General features: G+C 39.3%; 1 protein-coding gene across 2 annotated transcripts in view; it reads left to right on the top strand.

The window, feature by feature from the left end:
• The window catches only part of AMZ1 (archaelysin family metallopeptidase 1), a 523,657-nt gene that overhangs the window by 74,011 nt on the left and 429,004 nt on the right, over positions 1–20,642 (top strand). For both annotated transcript variants that reach the window (XM_044089776.1, XM_044089772.1), the window contains exon 2: positions 16,591–16,643. The gene's annotated coding sequence lies outside the window, so the exon portion shown is untranslated. The remainder of the gene's footprint in view (positions 1–16,590; positions 16,644–20,642) is intronic.

Below are 20,642 nucleotides of genomic sequence, written 5' to 3' on the forward strand. Positions count from 1 at the left end.
CCTACTCCATAGCAAAATTATGGAATACCCTTCCTCACACTATAACGTCTGTGTCATCACGCACTAACTTCAAAGCTGCTCTAAAATCTCATCTAAAAGAGCACTGGACATGCCACTGTAACAAACCTCCCTAACATCTCTACCCCAACCTCTCTAATCCCTTTCTTCTACCCATCTAACTACCTCAGATTTCAGCCAAATAAATTGCTTGTAAACCTATATCTCAGCTGTAATCTTAGCCACTGTTATTCAAGGATAATAGCTGCTAGCTTAGCTATTAAAATACTTGCTAGTCTTTATGGCACCAATGATATGTGTTGTACCATTTAACTAACTACTTAATTTCATTTTGAACTATAACTGTTTACTACTATTGTTAAACAAAACCTACCTATACTTCTTGTAACTTGTAATTAATTGTTGTTTTTAATTGTTGTTTTTATCGTGGAGCTTTTCTCCCTGGGCCTCCGCTGAAAAAGGACCTGTGTCCAGTTGGATTTTCCCGGTCAACAAATGTAAATACATAAATAAATAAAAAATAAATTCTCCACTTCCTCTTTTCATTTTGAATTCTACAATGTGTAAAAATAATTTATTTTTCTTTTTTCATGTATAAATCTGAAGAGGAGAGGCTTGCTTTTAGAACAGATATCCATTTCTGTTGTTACACTTATCATGGTGGTATGGCATCTGCAGCATGCTCTGTTAATTTACCGTGTTACTGTGCTGTTCTTCTTTTGGAGACCTTGCAGTTTAGCAGGTTGTATGGTGAAGGTAGGACACCATACTAAGGTTTCAAATGTATGAATTTCTCGTATAACACTCATCATCTGGTTATTATTAATAAAATATGTATTAAGTTTAGATGTTTGTTACAGTATTGGATAGCTCTCATCTCAATACTCATACCCCATCTTTCACTAGGCTTAACTGCTAATGAGATAGTTGCCTATATTAAATACTCATTTGCTTATTATCCAGACTTCCCAATTCTGTGGAGTCTATCTTGTGCAGATTTACTTCAGACTTGTAGCCATTTATAAAATCTACTTACTTGGATGTGCTTGAAATCTGTTATGACTTAAAAGCATACCAAACTGTATGACAGGTGTTACTTAATCTTCCCACTGTATTTTGCATATACTATCTGGATGAGTTTTTCTGTGTTCTTACTTCTCAGTTAAGTTTTAGATATTTAAAAAATAATTCTGTTTGTTTCAGAATAGTTACATGTTTGTATTCTACTGTCATGGGTTATAACTAATTATACAATGACCCCCCATTAATATTCCAAAACGTGCATGCTGATTGGTCAGCGTGCACGTTGTAAATCAGACTTATACTAATGGAAAAAGGTCCGGTCGCTCGGACTTTTTCCATTAATATAAGTCTTTTTTTTTTTTTTTTTACAGCAACGGAGAACACAAGATCTCCGTTGCTTTTCAGAAAGTGTCTCGCTATGTTAAAGGAGTTTAACATAATGAGATGGCTTTAAAAAAAGCAATGGAGAACTTCCTTTCTCCGTTGCTTTTTCTAAAGCTATCTCGCTATGTTAAATGGGTCTCGCTATGTTAAATGGGTTTAACATAGCGAGACAGCTTTAAAAAAAGCAATGGAGAAAGGAAGATCTCCGTTGCTTTTTTTAAAGCTGTCTCGCTATGTTAAACTCCTTTAACATAACGAGACAAGTTTGTAAAAAGCAATGGAGATGTTGCTTTCTCCGTTGCTTCCACACACAGCTCTGATGTATTGCGTAAGCATACGCATGCACAGTACATCAGAACTGCCGCAGAATACCAGACAGCTGCGGAAGGGCAGCACAGAGGCATTATACCTCATGACCAAACCACATCAACCGTAGGTAAATCCAGCATTACCCACACCCAGGCGTGGGTTATTGCTTAATTCTGCTATTAAAAGATGATTTTTGTTTGGCTATACCTCAAACTCTGTTAGCTGTGATATTGAAATAGCCAAAAGGAATTCTTTTCTCTAAGCTTACACCCTCACTCACATAGATACATGTATTTATTTGGGCTTCATTGTTTTATAAATTACACGTCTGTTTAGAATTCATATTTCTAAACTTCAGTTTGCTTTGCAGAATTAATTCATTTTAGTGTCTGTTTTAAAAGCAAATTGTTTCATTGTAACTGATAACATCTTGTTTTCATTGCTTAAAAGTGACTCTGTTAAATAATGATTATCGCCATCACACTTACATAATTTTCTTGTTTCATTAAGCTCTGTGCATTTTGATTTACCTTCCCCTTATGTTAATAAAACCTCACTCAGTGTCACACCACTGCCTTGTTCTCTCCTTCTAGTTGCTTACTTCAAAGCCAGTAGCATAAATCCTGCTTTTTCCAAACTTCTTTACACAAGTAAATGCATGAAAGAGCATGAACATAGAAACAAGAGGAACCTTTCACAATAGACAAGCAGAATATTTTTGTAATGTCATATTACATCACCACTACATGAGTTTCATTCTTTCCAATTTTAAACATCACGGCATCGTTTCCCATATGCAACTTATATGCAGAGTTCTAACTTTTGACACTTGTATACAAAACATTATCTTAAACGAGATACATAAAACTATAATTCTGTGTACCTTTTCCCCATTTTGCTTCCCTCAGCTCTTTCCTCGCATGAGTGTCCCCTTTTTCTACTTGCCTGCTATCATTCCCCATACTTATAGCGTTGGTCCCCCCTCCCCCCAAGGCTGGGTATACTTAAGTTGCTCTAAGACTTTTATTTAACTTAACAACTTTCTTCCTTACTGGTCTTTCCTTTCCCTCCTTTAGCTGGCCTCTCTTCTTTACTGTCTCTCTTTCTTTCTCTTTGTCCTTATCCTTATGTGACCCTAACCTTTAGTGTTCTTCTTTCCCTCTTCTTGTGACTGTGATGTCAGCATGTCTGATCTGTATCTCATTTCCCTACTTTCTATGCATCTTGCTTCACTGCCATCTCCCTGATGCTTTTCCATCTTCTGTTCCCATCTTCTCTCCTTTGCTTCCTTCCCATTCCTCTTTTCTCTCTCCACGTTTATTATCATTATCACCTCTTTTCCTATCAGCGGCCATTCTTGCTTCCATTTTCTTGTGGGCCCTTTTTTTCTACTGCAGCCAGAAAGCCCATAATTTCCTTATATTTTTTTATTCTTTTTTTTTTTCATAGCCTGGTAAGAATAGTTTAGGGGTGAATCTTCTTATCCGTGGTGATATACTATTTAGTAATTCTTCCATCTCCTTCCTGTATTCCTCTAACTTTCCACAGTCCAAAAGACATGCCCCGCGTCCCTCTTTCCTCTTTACATTTGTAACATGTACCATCTACTTGTGGAAACAAACTAGATACATTTGCTGGTATATAAAAGTAACTGTGCAGACACTTCCAAGCAAAAATCTTTAGAGATGTATCTCAGCAGCCTTCTGATTTCTGCCCACTCACTTTTGTCTCTTTGCATGGATTCTCTGTCTCCCACTGTCTTTTTGTGTCCCCCCCACACTTTTTCAACCCCTGTTGTTATCCATGTTTTCCCAGTGTTTATTAGTCCTTATATTGGTCTTTCTTCTTCCCTTCTCCAATCTATTTCCTATATTAACACTAGTATTCCATCCTTCTTTCTTATTTTGTTTCTAATCTTACTACACTAGCTCCCAACTCCTTGGAATTCCCAGTCTAACACATCTGCTATTTGGAATTCATATTTCATGTGTTCCCATGTTTTTATTCCTCTGCTATTACTATACATGGCCAGTATTTCACTCTGTCTAGCCTTGTATTGCATTTCCAAGCTGCATTCTTTTCTTTCTTGTCTTCTTGCAAATGTCCTGTTGGTATTACCCTTTCCTTCCATAGCCCTTCATCCATTTCCGTCTATTTCTTACTGAGCAACGTCTGAGCATCCCTTGTCCATTTTAGTTTCAATCCTTCTCAGGGGCACTCCAATAACATGATTACTATGTCCCACTCCTTATTCCATGTCTCCTTTTTTTCCTGTGTCATTGTCTTCTGGTCTGCTGCATAGTGTACAATTATTAATTTGTTAATATTGCCTACCATGCATCCCCGCAAACATACCTGCAAGTCTGGGATGCCTAATCCTCTTTTCTCTGCACTTTGACAATCCTGTCACATGCAGCTCATGGTTTCTCTCTATCCCATAGGTATTCTCTGCAGAGTTGCTTCACCTTCTTTAATAATGTCTTATCCAGGAGAGACTAGAATGCTTACCCTGTGTATAGAAATTGGGTTAATGCATTCACTTGTATTATCTGCACTGTTTGGTCTACATCTAAATTAATTCCTTACCTGTTTCTCATTTGTTGTTTTCTCTTAGTGTATATCTTTTCATATGTCAGCTTCTTTAATCCAGTTATGACATCTGTTAGCCAGATGCCAAGATATTTCATTTCTCCCTCTTTCTTATGTCTATCTCCTCATTATGTTCCTCTGTCTCATCTCAATGTATCACTACCATTATGTTTTTTTCTTTGTTTACCTTATACCCTGACTTCATCCCAGAATCCTTCACTGTACTCCAGACTTTCCCTATATATTTTGCATAATGTGTCAATGTTAGTAGGATGTCGTCTGCATACAGCATTATTTTTTTCTGCCAGTGGCTCTATGTATAGGGCAAATAGCAAGAGTGATAGTGGGCAGTCTTGTCTAGTCCCTCTTTAAATGTTTATCTTGTCTAACAATTTAATTGAATCTTACTTTAGCCATTGCCCCACCACCATGTATATATGTTTTAGCATCCCTATACAGTCATTTGAAAATCCCCATCTCTCCAAGAGCTCAAACATATAATTCCAGTCTACCCTATCAAATGCCTTTTTGGGATCTAGGAATATCAATGTCAGTTCCTTTTTCTTTTCTTTCACATCTTGCATTAGCAGTGTCTTTATCAGATTATCCTCTGTTCTTCTTCTTCCCCCTACAAATCCTGTTTGGTATTAATAGAGCCTTTTTTTAATTTTATTTTTATTTATTTAACATTTGTTTATCGGGAAAGTCTGACTTGGAATGAAGCCAATTTCTTTTAGTTAACAGCTTCCCTACCCTATCTGTCTGCATTTGCATAAAACATTTGTAGTCATGATTCAAAATAGTTATGGGCCTATTTATGTATAAAAGAGAAAAGGACGACAGAACTATGATAAAAGAGGAATGACAAGTCTAGCAATTTCTGCCTATTACCCAATTAACTGACCAGGAAGCAAAAGTACTTACAGACCCAATAATGAAGGAAGAGGTAGAAAAGTTGTGGAGTAGAATGACCACAAAAAAGCCTTCTGTCGTCTTTCCTTTTCTGTCGTCTAACCTCACTTCTATTTCCATTGGCCACATTTTCGTTTTCTGAATCACCAACCCCATTCTCTTCCTCGTTTTCTGACAGGAACTTGCTGCCATATTACAACCTCATCCTCTTAGTTTGAGAGGTGTGTGTTCTGTATGGCTAACAGTTCAGCATTTCCCTTCTGCATGTTCAGTATTTCCTTTTTGCACATTACTCACCACTCTGTCTTTCTTACATTTCCCTCCTAGCCCATTCATATTCCAAAGTTTAACCTTAACTGTCATTCTTTCTCATCTGACAGGTATCAATTTTTTCAATTTTTCTCTCATCTTTTTAGCCCTTTTACTTTTGTTCTATCCTCTTTTCTTCTGTCCAGTTCTGTAAAGTTATTAACTTCAGCTGTGGATTCTGTTTAATAACTCACCCCCATTCTGACTAAAACTATATCTATATGTACAAATAAGACTTCACTCTTCAGAGTTTCTCCACACTGTGTGGTTCATAGTTTCATAGGTTCATATGTTCATACTAGGCTATCTGCCCTAGGGCATTTATAAGCCTAGCCAGAATGTGTTTGGCTTTCGCCACCCATTTTAAATTTATTTTGCTATGCCCTTTTTCGAGGTTAGTATACTGTGCCTCTGTCTAACAGTGACACAGAAGTGATACCCGGGGTAAACCTACGATCTCCCATACACTCATCAAGATTTTTCTTGAAGAGAGTCAATGAGGGACTCTGCCTAACCTGGACTGGGATTTTATTCCAGAGTGAAGGGAGCCTCTGGGTTATGAATCTGTCCCTCCAGCATGTCCTATTTATTTCAGTGCTGAGGTTCAAGTCTCTCGAGCGTGTAGCTCGATGGGATTCGGATTTTCTGAGGTGCAGCATGTCCATTAATTCCAGGTTGGACATGGCTTTATATGTCAGGCACAGATCGCCTCTGAGCAGGCAGTATGCCACTGAGTAGAGCTGGAGTTTCTTTAACCGGGCAGCATATGGCATCTGTTTGAGCCCTTTGATCCTCTTGGTGAGGTACTTTTGGGGTCTTTCCAGTTGCTGCAGGTGTCTGGTAAGGTACATCCCAAAAGGGGCATTGTACTCAATTATGGGCCTGATGAGGGATGAGTAAAGAGGCACGATGACCTCCCTTGATCTAGATGTGAATCCCTTCATGATTAGGTGGGCTATATAAAATGTTTTTCTAACCACTTTGGCCACGTGGTTGTCAAATGAGAGATTGCTATCAACTTGGGTCCCCAGGTCCCTAATTATTTCTTCTGTACTTAATGGATTACCACCTATGTGGTAATTTGTGGGCACTTTGTTTTTGCCAAAGGGGATGACTATACACCTTTTGGTGTTTAACTTGAGGCCATGGCTCTGGCACCAGTTGTCTGTTTCTATGAGGCCCTTTTGGAGGATGCTTGTGTCGGCTGGAGAGTTGATTATGGTGCCCAGTTTGCAGTCATCTGCGAACTTGGTCAGCCACAGTCCTTCCGTGTTGGCCTGTACCTCCGAGAAATATATACCGAACAAGAGAGGTCCCAGGACTGAGCCTTGTGGGATGCCACTTGTAACTGGTTTGGAGTCTGACATGGCTCCAGCAATTCTAACCATGTGGGTTCTGTCCTTGAGCCAGTTTGCAACCCATCTAGTGACATAGGGGTTTATATTTAAGCTGGTGAGCTTATCTATAATGCCCGAGTGGGGTATTGTATCGAAGGCTTTTGCGAGGTCCAGGTAGGCTGTGTGGACCACCTTCCCCTCGTCAATAGCCATGGTGACTGTTTCAAAGAAATCGACCAGGTTTAAGAGGCAGGATCTGCCCTTAACAAAGCCGAACTGGGTAGGATCCAGTGTTTGTAGGTCCCCAATATCTTTATTTATGAGGTCCATGATGATCCTTTCCATAGCTTTGCAGACCAAGCTAGTCAGGCCTATGGGGCAATAGTTTCCAGGATCCACTGAGGCACCACCATTGTGGAGAGGGACCACTGTTGCTGTACACCACTCTTTGGGTACATATCCTGTAGTAAGGCTGAGATTGAACAGTAGTTTTATGTTTGGGTTTAGCTCTTCTTGGAGTTCATGAAGGACGCAGCCCGGGACACCGTCTGGTCCCATTGATGCTGTGTTTTTTGCTTTGGAGAGGGTGGCTCTTACCTGAGCATCTGAGATGTCAGGGGGGCAGCACTCTGCTGGAATAGATATTTGCCCTTTTGGTGGGGGGGAGAAGTTTGAGCTGAACCTGTCAGCTAGGATGTTGGCAATGTCTGTGGGTTCGATGTATTTTTTGTCATTTTGGACTAATTCTGAGCATATCTGGGAATTCCCACCCAGGTTCCTAACATAACATAATACTGATCAGAGATGCCTTCCCTTTTTGGGATTTTGCTCTATCATGTAGTAGCTTCCTCCTTCTATTGTATAGTTTGTTTATGGCTGGGGTCCACCAGACAGGACGAATGCCTTTGGAGGATTGGGTCTTGGTTTTATTTGGGATTGCATGATCCGTGCATTCCTGAGGGTGTTCATAGAATGCGTTTATAAAGGATTCTGCGGTCTGGCCCGTATTTTCCACAGGCTCGGGGACTTTGAAGGATTCCATCTCGGTTTTGAGGAGTGTGAAATTTGCTTTAGAGAAGTTTTTCACTGTGGTTTTCTGGGCAGGGGGTGGGGTCAGGATGTGAATATCCAGTGAGATTAGTTTATGGTCTGATCTTATCAGTGAAGGATACACTTCTGGTCTGGAGCATAGAGTCCCCATGTTGGTGATGATCAGGTCCAATATGTTTTCCCCTCTTGTGGGAGTGGTAACAAATTGTTCCATAGCATTTGAGTTTATAAATTCTAGGAACCTTTGGGCTAGGGTGGTGGAGCTAGAGTAATGCTCCCAGTTTGGGTAGTTGAAGTCACCCAATATAATGGTGTTAGGAGAGACCTTCATATTTTCCAGTGTTCTCAGGAAGGCCGAGTGGAGTTCCTGGGTTTGGGAGGGTGGTCTCTAGCAGGCTATAAACTGGAAGGCAGTTTTACCCACTGTTAGTTGCACATGGATTGTCTCTGATGCTTCGTGCTGTGCCACCAACCTGGAGGTGTGGGTATCTTTGATGAATATTGATACTCCCCCTCCTTTTGTGGTTCGGTCCAAGTTTCGGGGACAAAAAGCATGGTATGAGGTATATCCTGGTAGTGCTGGGGTGCTCTCGGGAGCTTTGAACCAGGTTTCTGTTACTGCACAGATATCGATGTTCTCCATGCTAAGGAGAGTTTCGAGTGCATGCATCTTGAGGTTTAGACTTCTGGCGTTGAGTAGCATTACTCTTAGTTTCTTATCCCTTGTGATACCTATGGAGGTGGGTTTGTCTTTTGAGCCTTGCCTAAAAAAGGCACTATGGGGGAAGCAAGAGCCTTTGCCAATATCCGAAAGCCCAGGGATGACAGGTGCAAGCCGTCCCTAGCGAAGCATCGTGGCTTGTCGAGCATGTCATCCCAGGCTGACAGGCATTGGATCCCCTTTGAATGACACCAATACTTAAGCCAGTTGTTGGAATTGATCATCTTGTCTTCATATTGTGGCATCATTCTTGGTGAGGGTAAGATGCTACTCAAGGTCAGGGTCATATCACCCATACTTTGACTCTTCATTCTGTCATGTCCTTGACAGTGTAGTCAGTTGCTCTTAGGGTCACCTACAATGCTTGCTATCCCAACTCCTGTGCCTCTTAACATTACTTCCACCTTCTTGTTAGCTTTTCATCAGTATTCTCTTTTTGTCGGCCTCGTTTCTTTCCTGTCCTTTACTTTCCTTCAAATATCTCTAGAATATGTGTTCCATATCTCTTGCTAGTTGCTTCCACCCCACATTTTATATGGTATTCCTATTTCATCAGTATCTTCCCTTAACTCACTCCCTCCAGTGGAGCTCAGGAAGTTTGCTCTGTAACTTCCAAACAGCAGAGCCTAAGCTTTTTGATTAAAATGTAAAAACATAATTTGATTCTAACAAATGTTCTTATCTCTAGAACCATAGGGGTTACCAAAGAAGCATAAATGACAAACTATTTATCACAAACTATTTTTATAGGGTTAGTATTCTTTAGGTTCTAGGTCTTAAACTGAAATGAATATGTCAAAGTAAAAGTGGTAACTATTGCATTTGTAATATTTTGTAAATAATTTTCAATATATCAGCAGCCACATAAACTACACACATACTGTCAGTAGCATTTTGTTCAGCCAGCTAACAGATTTCATATGAGGCTAAGCAGTTCTGTTTATGTTAATTGGTTGTTGCTATATTTAGAAAAACATGAATATTATGCCAATATAAATAAACATTTTCTAAACAATAAGTATTATCTCTTTACCTGCATTAGACACAGGTCAACTATCAATACAGTTGAGTTTTGCCATCATGTAAGTTTTAAGATGAAATATTGTAATAGTTTGCATGTAGCAAAGTTTTGGAATTATTGATGCAAATATGAACAAGCAAAATGTGACGCCTAGAGGTGTCAATAGGATACAACTGCAGAAAACCCTGGAGACATCATTAGGCTGTGATGAGTTAAGATGGCTTCTGTATTAACCGTCCTTCTCCCCTCCTTTTCCAGTTTTTATGCTAGCCTAGCCTTTTTCCTCTTATCTGTCATCTAAATTCTTCTGCCTTCATTAGTGGTGTGTAACATTTGCATATTTTTCATTGTTAGAGTGCTATTATCAACTTTTCTTTTTCTTTTTGCTTATCAGGGTACATTACCTGTCTTGTTCCCTGGCATGGCTATTGCCTTGCTGATTAAAGGGACCACCCCTTCCTTCTGAGCCTTGGGTTTCTCTTTTGTTTTATATTATTAACATCTGTATGTTTCGCATTTCTTCTATGTTATTATCACATCTCATTTTTCCTTCCCACTCTTTGCCTCACTGATTGAAGGGACTGCACTTCACTTCTGAGCATTAGATTTCTTCTTTTGTTTTGTATTATTATTATTATTATTATTATTATTATTATTATTATTACACTTATGCATTACTTTTCCTTTACCTCACATTCACACTAATATGCTTTAATTACATTATTTTGTTCAGCATCTCATTCAAAAGCATTTTAATATGCTTTAATTACATTATTTTACTCTTCCCCTTGGTTAGCGTTGTCGCCTCGCAACAAGAGGTTTCCTTCTGTGTGGAGTCTGCATGTCCTCCCCATGGTTGAGTGACTTTAAAGACATGCAGGTAGGTGCATGCGTGAATGGGCATGCTTCTTTGGAGGTTGGGCATCGGGCTGGCAACTAGGCACTGCAAAAATCCATTGCCAATCATTAGCGGACGGGAGTTCTGCTGTGGTAGCCCCTAACCGGGAAAATCCGAAAGACTTTTAGTGCTGCGGGTGGTGCAGCAGTTAGTGTTCTCGCCTCACAGCAAGAGGTTCTCTTGTTTGATTCTTGGCTAAAGTGCCTTCTGTGTGGAGTCTGCATGTCCTCCCTGTGGTTGAGTGACGCTAAAGACATGCAGGTAGGTGCGAGTGTGAATGGGCGTGCCTTCGTTGAAGGTTGGGCATTGGGCTGGCAACTCAGCACCATAAAAATCTACTGCCAATCATGAACGGACCAGAGTTCCGCTGCGGTGACCCCTAAACGGGAAAAGCCAAAAGACTTTATTTTACTCTGCCCCTCATTCACTGATTCTTTTCCTTAGTTAGTCTTCCCTTGTTTGGCGTTCTTTTAACAGCCATTCTCTGATATGCATTTTCTACCATGTGCTATAGTTCATATTGGGGTCATAAAATAACTGGTAGTCCAAGTTTAAACTTCTTATCGTACCTCATAGGATCATAGGATCATAGGAAGTTGCAAGGCTAATGTCCCTGAGGCCCTTACAAGCCTAGTCAAGAATTTAGCCCATGTTCTGACTAGCCAGCACCTGATGCCCCTGTCCAGTAGGGACACAGGTGGAATTCCAGGGATGTATTTTCTGTTCTCCATCCAGTTATCCAGGTTGCACTTAAAAGGGTTAGTGAGGTACTCTGTTTGATGTGGAGAGGAAGTCCATTCCATAGAAGGAATCATCTCTGGGACACAAATCTGTCCCGCCAACAAGTCCTATTGATGTCACAGACCAGGTTGCAGTCGCACGTGTGGGTTACCTGAGTGGAGTTTGATTTGTGGATATGCAATAGTCCCATCAAGGCAGGTCCTGATATTGCTTTGTAAGCCAGACAGAGGTCACTTCTGAGGAGTCTGTAGGAGACTGAGTAGATGGGGACAGGGCCTTTAGCCTATCTATGTAGGGTAGATGTTTGAGGCCCTAGATTCTCCTGTTGAGGAAACTTTGTGGTCTCTCCAGCTGCTGCATGTGCTTTGTGAGGTACATGCCGAAAGGGCATTGTACTCAATAATGGGCCTTATAAGGGAAGAATACAAGGATGTTATGACCGCCTTGTCCCTGGATGAGAAACCCTTACTATTGAATTAGGCCATGTTTAAAGCTTTCCATACAACAGAGGCAATATGGTGGTTAAAAGTCAATTTGATATCAACCTGAGTGCCCAAGTCCCTCATGACTGATTGAGTGCTTAGGACTTTGTTATTAATGTGGGGACGTCACTCTCCCCAAAGGGGAAGATGATGCATTTTTTGGCATGCAGTTTGAGGCCATGTTTCTGGCACCAGTCATTTGTTTAGGTTAGACCCTCTTGGAAGATATCCACATCATTAGAGGAATTGACAACAACCACCAGCTTGCAGTCATCTGCAAACTTGGTCAGCCATAGCCCACTGGTTTTGGCTTGCACCTCAGAAAAGTATATCCCAAACAACATAGGCACCAAAACTGATCACTGGTCATTATGGATCTACTGCTTGAGGTGGTTTCCCCTGTTTTGACAAGGTGGGTTCTATCAGTGAGCCAGTTTGCTACCCATCTGGTAACATACAGATTGATGCCTAGTTGGGAGAGTTTATATATTATACCCGAGTGGGGAATAGTATCACAGGCTTTGGCCAGGTCAGGGTAGGTGGTGAGCACTGTCTTCCCCCATCCATGACTTTAGTGACTGTCTCAAAGAAGCCGACCAAATTTAACAGGCATGACCTCCCCTTGATGAAACCAAATTGTGTGGGATTGAGTGTTTGGAGGTTGCCAATGTCCTTGTTAATGAGGTCCATGATAATCCATTCCATGGCCTTGCAGATCCGAATGCTGCAATTAAATCAAAAGGTATTTCAACAAAGTATTAGTTTAAGGGTGTGCACACTTATGTAAGCAGCTTATTGTACATTTTTTATTTTTTATATTTTTTCCCCTAACAGATTTGTTTTTCAATTGAATTGTACAGGTTATAGGTCACATTAAAGGTGGGAAATGTTTTGAAATAATTTATTGTGGTTTCATTTTTTTATATTACAAAAACCTGGCATTTTAACAGGGGTGTGTACACTTTTTATATCCACTCTACATATGTAGATAGATATATAGATATATGTGGTTCCCCTGCATTTTGTGAAATGCCGTTTCTTGGACAAACACAGGGGGTGTGATTTAATGTTGACAGTATGGATGGCCGAGCAGTGGAAATGTCTGTGTTGTGTAATGTCAGACAGGTAAGTGGGGCTGAAGGGGTGAGAGTGTTTGTGCATGTATATGTGAGTTAGGATTAGGGTCAGGGATGAGTGAAGAATAGATGTTGTAGGATTGTGTGCCAATTTGTGCATTTTAGGGTTAGTGTCAGGGTTAGGTTAGGAGAGAGAGAGAGAGAGAAAGAGACATAGTGTTGTTTGTGTGTGTGTCTGGCTGTGAATGTTTGTGAGTCTCAGTATGTCTTGTGTAGTGGCAGGAAGGTCCACTTCTGAAAGTGGGTCAAAGGAAGGCTTTTATGAAGGTAAGGTGTAGGGTTAGATTTGAGAGAAGGGGCAGCATTAGGGTTAGGAACCATTACTACAGTGGTGTGGGGTGGGGGGGCAGAACCCTTTGAGTTTCAGTCAACTGCAGTTCTATCAGGTGATAGTAAGCATATATATATATATATATATATATATATATATATTTGTGTGTGTGTGTGTGTGTGTGTGTGTGTGTGTGTGTGTGTGTGTGTGTGTGTGTGTGTGTGTGTGTGTGTGTGTGTGTGTGTGTGTGAGCGTGTGTGTGTGTTTTCTGGGAGATTGAAACCCCAACTAGAGATGGTTTATTTGCTTATTCTTTGGATATCCAGCTCGGACAACTGATTCTGGAAGACCATTTTCAGCCACAACATGGGGGAAAAAGTACAGAACAAAAATGCACTGACATATGTACCAACAAGACAATTACACACACATATCCATATGAGTGAGTACATTCTTTATACATATCACATCACAGACACTTGTTGGAGCCAGTTGCGAAGGTGATACAGATGCAGCAGCCACTTGGAGGTGTAAACCTCGGCTTGAGGTGACTGTGACTACTAAACTGAAACCCTGAACCATGTGCAAAAATGGGAAAAAGGAATTGTGCATGGATGGATGAATACAGGTGGAGCAGAGCAGCAGTATCAGAGAAAAACAGATCTGCAATAAAGGGAAGCAAAGTATTAAGAATGATATTCCATAATACAAATAAGGGGCCTTCAATGCCCTGTGAGTTTTTAAATCATGAAAATCATGAGAGAGTCTATATATTGATATATGGTTCTTTCAATGGTGGGGCACCACAGTGACACAGTGGATAGCATCGTTGCCTCACAGCAAGAGGTTTCCTAGTTCAATTCTCAGCGGGGTGCCTTCTGTGTGGAGTCTGCATGTCCTCCCTGTGTTTGCATGGGTTTCCTCTGGGTGCTCCAGTTTCTTCCCCCATTCCAAAGACATGCAGTAGGTTCATAGGTTCATAGGTTCATAGGTTCATACTAGGCTATCTGCCCAAGGGCATTTATAAGCCTAGCCCATAGTTATGTGGCTTTCGCCACCCCTTTAGTTTGAATAAAAAAATAAACTGCCTTTGCAAGACTCAAACTCAGGACCCTGTACACTATAGTCACAGTAGTTAACCACTAAGCCATCATAGGGGGATTGGACACTCTAGACTGGCCATAATGTGAGTGTGCATCCAAGTGTGAGGTGTGGAAGAACTACTGTGGAAGGGATAGCCACCCAGTGGTGTAAACCTTGGCTCTAGATGATTGTCACTGTTTAAGTGACATCCTGATCCCATGTGCAAAAATGAGAAAGTGCTGGGATACCCTATCTTGTGCTAAAAAGATATAATAATCCCTTGTTGGAATCAGGCATGGTCCTTGAAAATTTTCTCCTCTTCTACCTTTTCTTGTTGTGATATCCATGAGAGAATTTTTTTTAGTAACATACTGTATATATATATATATATATATATATATATATATATATATATAAAATCTCATTTCAAGACACAATACACACACGCACATACATACAAACACACACACACACACACACACACACACACACACACACACACACACACACATGGAGAAATATGAAAACGTAGCCTCATATCCCACTCTGAGTGCTGGAGAGCTCCTAGATATTTATGGTGATGATAATTTTGGAGTGGACATGACCATTTTTCATGCTTGCTAAAAATCAGTTGTATGACTGCTGTGATCCCAGGGTATATCTTTCAAGGCATAATAAGAGATGGGGGTTGTCCTTTGATATGACAAACAGTTAATATCCATCCATCCATTCATTTTAAGGTGATGTTACACTAATTTACAAAGGTGGTGATATAGCTAATTTAGTCAATTATATAGCTAAACATTTCATTTGCATATAGAGAAGCATTTTGAAGGGGTTCTATTACCTCATTAGTTTTTTGTCTGCAAATAATTTATTACATCAGAGTCCGACCAGTAGTACCAAGGACACCCTCCAAGGAAAATGTCAATAAAATGTGCAATTACACAGGTCCACCAAACGGGTATAAAATCACGTAGTTTATTCAAATCTTAAATTCCAACAATACGAACAAATGGTTAAGTGCTTTTACCCAGGTTCAATCCCAGGCTTCCTCAGAACAAAATTCAGTGAAACCAGTGGTGGGTTTAAATACCCCCAGCTGGAACATGTGATATTTCATAATTGAAGTTCAGTAAATTCCAATCAAGTAAAATACATTAAAACATATTAAAACATAGTAAATATCATAGACATTTTCCCTTATAAAAAAACTTCCCATTCAAATGTATAGTCTTATATTCTTAATCATTAGTTAAATTAAGCTATTATAACCCACCACTGGTTTCACTGAATTTTGTTCTGAGGAAGCCTGGGATTGAACCTGGGTGAAAGCGCTTAACCATTTGTTCGTATTGTTGGAATTTAAGATTTGAATAAACTACGTGATTTTATACCCGTTTGGTGGACCTGTGTAATTACACATTTTATTGACATTTTCCTTGGAGGGTGTCCTTGGTACTACTGGCCGGACTACTGGTTCCTGCTCTTTGTGCATTTTTTGTGGTTTTCTCTTATTACATCAGAGTGTAAATCATATTTTGATGAAAGGAAAATGTTGCTTACCCTTTTTGGTATCCTTTTATGAAACTACTGTAGATGCATTGGGCTAAGTTATATGAGATTTTTAAAAAGCTTTCCTTTTAGTCCAATATTAGAGAATTAACCAAACCAGCAAGTTAGTCCACAAAACAAAGTAGGCTAATAACAAACAAATGTGTGGTAAGGCCCACAGTCATTACAAAAGATAAACTTTATTGTTAGTTGGTTGATGTTTGGAGTATAAATTTGAATGGCGTCAGGTAATTGTTAAATTCTGACAAAGTCCGAGTTGTAGGGATGAAAGTGCTTCTTCTGATACAACAGTTGGCCTTAGCATAAATTTGCTTGCTATCTTTATTAGAATACACAATACAATGGGTCAGATTCCAGAAGATTTGTCTCAGTGTAAATAACCACTTACACGGACAGCAGGCTGAAAGAAGGTGTTTTAGAATCTGATCCCCATAATAAAACTGTTTATAGATAGGTCTTACACTGAAGTAAGTCACTTACAATGACACCTGGTCTTTTGGAATCAGTTTGCAGACTTACACAGAGCAACTGTTTAGGAATCTCACCCAATTTATTTATACATAAAGAATTTAAATATTGTTAAGATTATATTTAAATGGATTAAAAGTAACTTGTAAAAAGAATATTTAGAGTGAAAGTTTATGGTGAATCTGCTTGATTTCTGAACATTCATAGTTGTTTTTCAAAAGGTTATATGCTGATGCCAATATCATTTAATTTCTGTATTGTAGTTATGCAAGTTCAGAATGGAATTTGGATAAACAACTTCTCTGAAGACTGTAAGGTGAGTTTTGGAGTTAATTGCTGATGCATTTAACTTATATGTTAACTTGATCATCTAACAATCTATGCTAGAAATAATATTGATCTAACAAGCGTTCTGTATTACAATTTGGTAATATCAATGAATGCAATTCTTGTGCTTTAGATAACCAACCTCATACAAAGTAGAGACTTACAAGGACTTTTTGTACAGTTATTGATAGGCCTTTTTTCATAAGAACATATTAGCCGTCAAACATAGTTTGTTAATATACAGTCTGTTTTATGTTTTTTGACACCTAAATGGCTGGGCATAATAGTTAAGGAATTCAACTTATAGACAACAGCAAGGTTTGATTCTAACCTCAAAATACTGGCTAGTTATAAAACAGTCCTCCAGGGTAGTTAACCTTATATTTACATATGAACCTGTCATTCTCGTACTGATTTAGTTAAAACTATGATTGAATGCAATTCTTGTTTTTGTATTTTTATATATATGCCGAATTTCATATGGCCAAGAACATATGATTGACATTTGAAATACCGATAATGCGGAACTGGCATCTCCGTACAGTGCAGAATGGAAAGATTTCCATCTTCCGCACTGTAGTGCGATCTCGGAGTTGGTATATTTAAGTTAAGGGGGATTTGGGGGGGTGCATGGGGGCTTGCCCCCCCCTGCTAGCAGTGTTTAGGTAAGTGTTTTTTGTTTTTTACTTTTCTATTTCATACGTTTGACATTTCAAATGTCAATCATATGGTCTCAGCCATATGAAATTCGACATTTTAAAGTGTCGAACATATGAAGTAGATCTATATATATATATATATATATATATATAGAGAGAGAGAGAGAGAGAGAGAGATATTGACAAATCATCTGGAATCTATTCAGATGTTTTTTTACCAGCATACTCTATAGTTTTTACCATTTAGATTATTTGGCTAGATTGAAGAAAATTAATCAATTTTGCAAGTAAATAGGGAGATGTGTAAGGATGTCAGAACATGATGGTATAGGCCTACAAGTGTGGAAATTATGCTCATTTAAAGCCACATCCCTGAAATGGTGGTAGAGATCTTGATGAGTGACTCGAAACTTGTGATACTCTGGCTGTTCTGATGTAGCACATCTGCTCCTCACTTCATAGCATGTCAAATGTCCAGATAAAGCTGGGGTATTTATTACCTGTTAGGTTAGAACTATGCTAAGGCATGGAAAAGCAGTGCAAGAATTATGGGAATACTGTGGTCCAGGTAGTCAACGGATGTGATATCACTGCAGTTATCACAGAGGAAAAGAAGCATTAAAATTATTTTGAATACCACTTATTACACCTCATAAGCAGAAATGGCATAAAGATTACTGAGCCATCTAAGGCATTCTTGGACAGCAATTGCATCTAAGGTTGTTGTTGTTTGTCTTTCAGCTTTTTCCCGGTAAGGGGTTGCCACAGCGGAACTCCAGTCCGCTAATGATTGGCAATAGATTTTTTACGACACTCCGAGGTGCCAGCTCGACGCCCAACCTTCAACGAAGGCATGCCCGTTTACGCACGCATGCCTTTCAAACGCTACCCAACCGTGGGGAGGACATGCAGACTCCACACAGAAGGCACTCCCAAGCCAAGCCGAGAATCGAACGGGAGAACCTCTTGCTGTGAGGTAACAACGCTACCGCCGTACCACCGTGGCAGCAATTGCATCTAAGGTACTAAGTAGAAAAGGGTATAAGAATTGATTTAACTGTTTTTAACTGTCCATGTATATGCAGTTTAATTATTTTCTCTGTCCACGGTGCTAAAACAATGTTATCTGCTTTTCTATACAAGTCATAGCTTGATCCCCTTAGTATGATGCTTACTTGATCTGGAGATGGAGCCATTACTACATATAGTCAAAGACTTTGGATCTTTCTTGCGAAGAGAATTTGGTTCCAGTTTTAAACTCATCACTTGTACGATACATTTTGCTGTATTATTGACGCTAAGAACAATTTTATCCCCGCAAAAAATAACTGCTTTGTCTTATAATGCTATAAAAACAATAACACAGAACTAAACTATTCTGATAATAATGGTTTTGGGGTCTATATCAGATCATCGAACTGTGATAAGTCCAAATACCAAAACATCGAACCGCAAACTCCAAAACGTAAGACCTCAGGCAACCCAAAACTACGAAAAATGGAACTTAAAAAAAAAAACAGTCGGCCAGCTTCACACCTGTACGATAACGTAACACACTATTACTAATGTAATGCTTCACCCCCCACATCCCCGTACTTAAATATACCAACTCCGAGATCGCACCACAGTGGAGACTTCATGCATATGCATGCTTGGGCCAACTATAACCATTCAGAGTTTTGAACTTCGTAGTTTTGAGATTTCTGAGTTATTCCGTTTCGGAGTTTTAAGTTTGATGTTTTGGTGTTTAAACTTATCACAGTTTGACATTCTGATATAAACCCATGGTTCTGAATTATAAAAAGCAAATGGTGAACTACTTTCATCTACTAAACTACTATGCTATACTTGGGCCTACTTGATCTGCAGGCCAAATCAGTGGATGTCATTATCATCTGGAACTACACTTGTTCTCTACATCAGTGAATTATTTAAAAATAGCTGACACTTGCAGAACATGTATTTGTATGTGAGAGAGTGTAGACTGATGTCTTTTGTTTACCTACTTGCATTCCTTAATGTACATGTGACACTGGCAGCCCACCTATCTGGAATTTTATAAATAATCATATGTCATTTGTGAATATTAATTTGATTTGTGTGCTTATCTTGCAAATATGGGAGAACTATATGTTATGTGTATATTAAACTACTGGTGCAGAAGTATGTGTTGAACTGTATGCTATGCACTGAGAATGTAATCATGGTGTACCCTACTGGAAAAGAACAGAAATGTGTATAAACTATATACCTGTACAAATGCATGTTTTAATAGAAGAAGCTGGAACATACAGAGTTAACTTACAAAACTTTTAGAAAATAAATTGAAATTAAGTGCTTTATGATGTGCTATAAAAAGTTAGTTTCAATGCAGCAAGCATACACAATGTCTAGAGCAAGAGGTTTTCATATTGTCTTGAAAAAGAAATAATTACTAGGCTTCAAATGTAAAGTGTTTTTATTGCTCTGTTACTTCTTAGCAGATGCACATCTGAGAGATAAGTATGTTTACTATAGAGATGTTGGTTTCTGTTAACCTGGGAACTGAAGGCAGGTGACAAAGAGTGATGCCATCTAAAGCAGACCCAGCAGTAATGTTTGATAGTAATTTAAGAACACTCTCAGAGAAGGACTTGGAATTTTGTATTTGTCTTTGGACCTGGAAGCATCCTCTCATCAGCACTTGTCTTGCTAATAGTAAGGAACCAGGGTACAATAATCTCTCTTAGATATAGATAGGAATATAGCAAAGATTAGTTTATATGTTTTCTGTATTTATTTGAGACTGACCTGCAATGTTGTTTTAAAATATTTCCTGTGATTCTGAACTCTGTAGTTACTGTGCTTGTTTGAGTATTGTCTTATTCTTTTATTATTTATTCTTAAACACATTTAAACATTTTAATTGTGTCTGGTTTGTTTAGAGATATTTAAGTTCTGAGAGTACTTGCTTATGTATTTGGTGACACTGTACAGGCCACCTAAATAGCCTTGGTCTTGGTCACACTTACCATTTGGATAGTAGTAACATTACACAGTAGAATTGGTCACCCTTTGTAAGGGCCTTATTAGTAGCTGATAAAGAGGATTGGTGGGAGTAATAACTACCTTATAGTCTGGGCAGAAGGGGGCACAGCTAGTAAACCTGTCACAGCCTTCCCCAGGAGTGTGTGTGTGTTTGTATATAAATCAAATCCCAAAGTGTGTGTGTGTGTGTGTGTGTGTGCGTGTGTGTGTGTGTGTGTGTGTGTGTGTGTGTGTGTGTGTGTGTGTGTGTGTGTGTGTGTGTGTGTGTGTGTGTATATGTGTGTGTCAGCTACTTGAGCAGG

The sequence above is a fragment of the Protopterus annectens genome, chromosome 12.part0 (genome assembly GCF_019279795.1).
Source record: "Protopterus annectens isolate FY-2018-M chromosome 12.part0, PAN1.0, whole genome shotgun sequence".
Classification (NCBI taxonomy): Eukaryota; Metazoa; Chordata; order Ceratodontiformes; family Protopteridae; genus Protopterus; species Protopterus annectens.